The following is a 3,743-nucleotide window of genomic DNA, read 5'->3' on the forward strand; positions in this document are numbered from 1 at the left end:
ACTTCTATGAAAATCATGCTGTCCTACCCAACGCCTACAGCACACACCATTGGTGGCCGTTTGCATTAAAGCCATTTCTCAGGTCAACCAAAGCAGCATTTCATTCTCAAACAAAATTCCTAAGCAACAGCTGCCAGTGAGAGGGGGAAATGAGGCAAGTGCTTTCATTTTCCCAAGGGGAATAGCTGGTCTTTCATTAGAACTCATGATGCAATGCCTCTTCACAGTTGAGCTTCCTCTCAACAAAAAGGGCAGAAAATGTTTTTCTTTATCGCCTCCACCCCCCATGCACATCTCATTTATCGTATCGCAGACGCTTAGAGAGGCATCACTGTCTTTACAACATTCATGCTCAGTGCAAAGCCCCCAGGGACGAGGCTCAGCATGAATCCTCACAGAACACAACTAAACCTGCAGAGATCACAATTAAAATGAACTGCATATCAAACTGTGGTGCCCAAAAAAAGAACTGTCACAGCTGGGACTTTAATAAAGCCCAAGTCTCACAGTTATTGCCAAAGCCTAGTCCTCCAAGCAGTAAGAAAAAGCCAAGTTCAACAGCTAACAAGCTGCTGTGGGATGAGGCTGAGAAAAAGTTCCGCAAAGAAAACCCCAAAACCCTGAAACCTGTTTCCTCAGGATCCTTGCCTTGAGACACATATATGGCTTCCCCAAAACTTCTAGAAATTAGCATCTCTTGAGGAATGGGGAACTAAGCTTCTCTTAACATTTCAACTTGACAAAGGGAAGCGTGATGGATGAAAGGTTAACCTATTCTATGAACATACTGAAATATTTTTACAAGAAATATAAAGAACCAAAGACCTGTCGGGGGCTTGAACCAACTCTGAAGCCACGTCAGTCCCTAACCCCTGCACTCACATTTCATATTAATCCCACACATACAGTGACCCTTGATTCAGTCAGATGAATGAAGACACTTGGATCTTGCTGTGAATTGTGGCCAGGAATAATTTTTTAAGTAAAGCACTGAGAGGTTGACAAAAGAGAAATGCAGCCCAACCTACATTTTTTTTTTAAACACACACACAAAAAAAAAAAAGAGTAAAAGAGAAACACCTGTAAATCTTGTTTAGTCACTAAAATTGCAGCTAATGCACCCTACTTAGAGCACGCTTGCGTTAAAGAAAGGATTTAACTAACAGTACTATCAGACAGCAAAAAGGCCCAGCAGAGAATACAGGAAGGAAAAAGAGAAAGGGACTTCTGATCTCAGTTGTTGATACTTCTACAAGCAAGAACACTCTCTTTCCCACAGCCTGCCAGCACTCCCGCAGGAAAGAAAGAAATTGAAACCTTGCAATTAAATTATTTTGAAACAAACGTCTTGCTTCTTCCTCATCCTAACTCTCCTGAAAGCAGAGCAGCTCTGCTAGCAAGAGAAATCTCTCCTTCCATCCCAAGGCAAGCCCACACTCAGAAGATACGCTCATCCTTCATTTGAAAGCCTGAAAATCACCAGGTAGAGCTGCTGATCATGTACATCCACATACCGCCAGTCAAAGACACCAGCAGCCAGAAAGATATGGAGAAGACCAAACAGGAGCAAGTTGGCCAGGGAGAAGTATTAGCATCCAAGCAGCTCCAAGTATTGCACCTTCTCACACAGCTGCACCTTGAAATGTTTGTGTCCTCCTGAACAGGGTAAGGTTGCTTTCTGGGTCTGGGAAAGGGAATTTTCTGACAGGGTGGATGTGGGCTGAATAATCTCTGTATCCTCTTTGGTACCTTTCTACACTCAGTGTGATCCAGTTCCCACCCTGTCCATGGCACACAGGGCAAGGAAGCAGTCTCTTTTTTTAGAAAAAATATTTTGTTTTCCTAAGCAGGGTTGGCTGACCTGAGTCTTAAATAATTATCTTGACAGAGTGAGTTGAAGAACAGTCTGCACCATGCCCTCCTGAGGTAGCAAGAGCAGCAGTGCCCTCCCAGGCCAGGTGTGTGGTACGTCCAGCTTGGAACTCTGCCTCTGACAGCAGCAAAACCAAAGGCTATTTCGAGTGAGCACGTGAGCCTTTTCTGGAGCCTCTCTGCTGGCATCCACAACCACTGTAGCAGGAATTCAGAGGGCACCTCCCTTCCAAGTTTATGTAGTGTCCATTTATGGACCTGATGTCTACGCATACACATAAACCCTGTTTAAACCTGCTGATACTGCCCATCTCTCCAGCTCCTGTGGCAGCCAGTTCCAGGAATTCATGACTGCAGTGTGAAAAGGTACTGCCATCTGCTTTAAGCTGATCTTCTATCAAAATATTTAACAGAAGTTATCTTCTGTCCTCAGTGACCCTTAATCCTCGTGTGGCAGGACCTGGTGAACCTGCATTTCACATTCAGTTTATGTCACCTTTTTAATTTTTAAATCATAACCACACACCTTTTTTTTCTTCTCCCAGGTGAGGGACTCTGGACTTCCTTAGTCTTTCCAGAAGTAGCTGCTCCATCATCTCAATCATTTTAGAGAAGGGTGACTAATTGCAGTAAGCTCTTCCTGAGATGTGGCAACCAGGGCTGTGGGCAGAATTCATGATATAGGCACACTAAAGTTTAGGTGCTCTTTGTTTATTAATTTGGATACTGCAGGTCTATGAAAAATCTTTACCTAAGATACTCATGATGCAATGTGGTCTTTCTTCCAGGGCACTTCCATAGTGGTTAAAGAAATCTCCCATGCACCAACCACAGCTTATAATTTTAGCATAATTTTACAAGGTAGAGGCATTCCAGTTAGTACATAAATACTTACTACTTTCAGACTATTTTCAGTTTTTCCCAAGTACCACCACACCGTGTGGCTTGGCATGCTAACAAAAGCACTGAATGACACAGGGTAAAGTAAAGCACATTATGGCTCCTGTCTGACCTCTCTGCTGTAAACACTCACATGTTTATATGGTGAATATTTTTAAGCAGAAGAGAAACTAAACAATAACTTTGACTTCCCTTTATTCCTTTTAACAAATTATTTTTCTTCAGAGGCAATATAAACAGAGTTAATGTTCAGGCATTGTGAAAGGAAGGCTATAAAAAGGAATCTATTTGTTGGTGACATTACCATTGCTGCTTAAGTTTAAGTTTATCATGACCTCACCTCTGAAAACCCCTAGTAACAAACCCTATATGGCTGTATTTAAATACTGGCATGCAACCCAGTTTTAAAAAGCCAGTCATCTGTTTAAAGAGAAAACCAACAAAACAACTGTATGAAGAATGGTATCTGAGGCCTGGCATTAGATTTTGTCCCCAAAGACAGAGCAGGTCTTATGGAGATTTTTACTTCCCTCCCCTCCCTATATTATGGTATTTTATGATATTTTTTTAAGCAATACACTACATGATTTAAGTAACATTTCAACTTTGCAGATTCCAGTAAAACTAGATGTCAGAAACTTCACAAACAGTGAATAACCTCCTTCAGGTCTGCTCCCCAGAAAGCGTGTGAGCGTTGACTGCTGGCTAATTTAAGCTGATAAGGGGTTTAATGAAGTAAAACGGATTACTGGCCTCTTTGTGACCTGTACAACAAAATCTAGCTTTTAGCAGACAGTTAGGAAACAAGCTTATGCAAGATATTGTATAGAAAACTAATTAGAGAATCCTGAAAAGAAGGTTGTGTGGTCTGGAACCTGAGCTATAAATACAGTTAGCAATCAGACAACTAAGGAATATGACCCTGGGTCATTACATCACAGTATTTGCATGGGACCCTGCAATTCAAGAAT

The sequence above is a fragment of the Merops nubicus genome, unplaced genomic scaffold (assembly GCF_000691845.1).
Source record: "Merops nubicus isolate BGI_N331 unplaced genomic scaffold, ASM69184v1 scaffold48238, whole genome shotgun sequence".
Taxonomy (NCBI): Eukaryota; Metazoa; Chordata; class Aves; order Coraciiformes; family Meropidae; genus Merops; species Merops nubicus.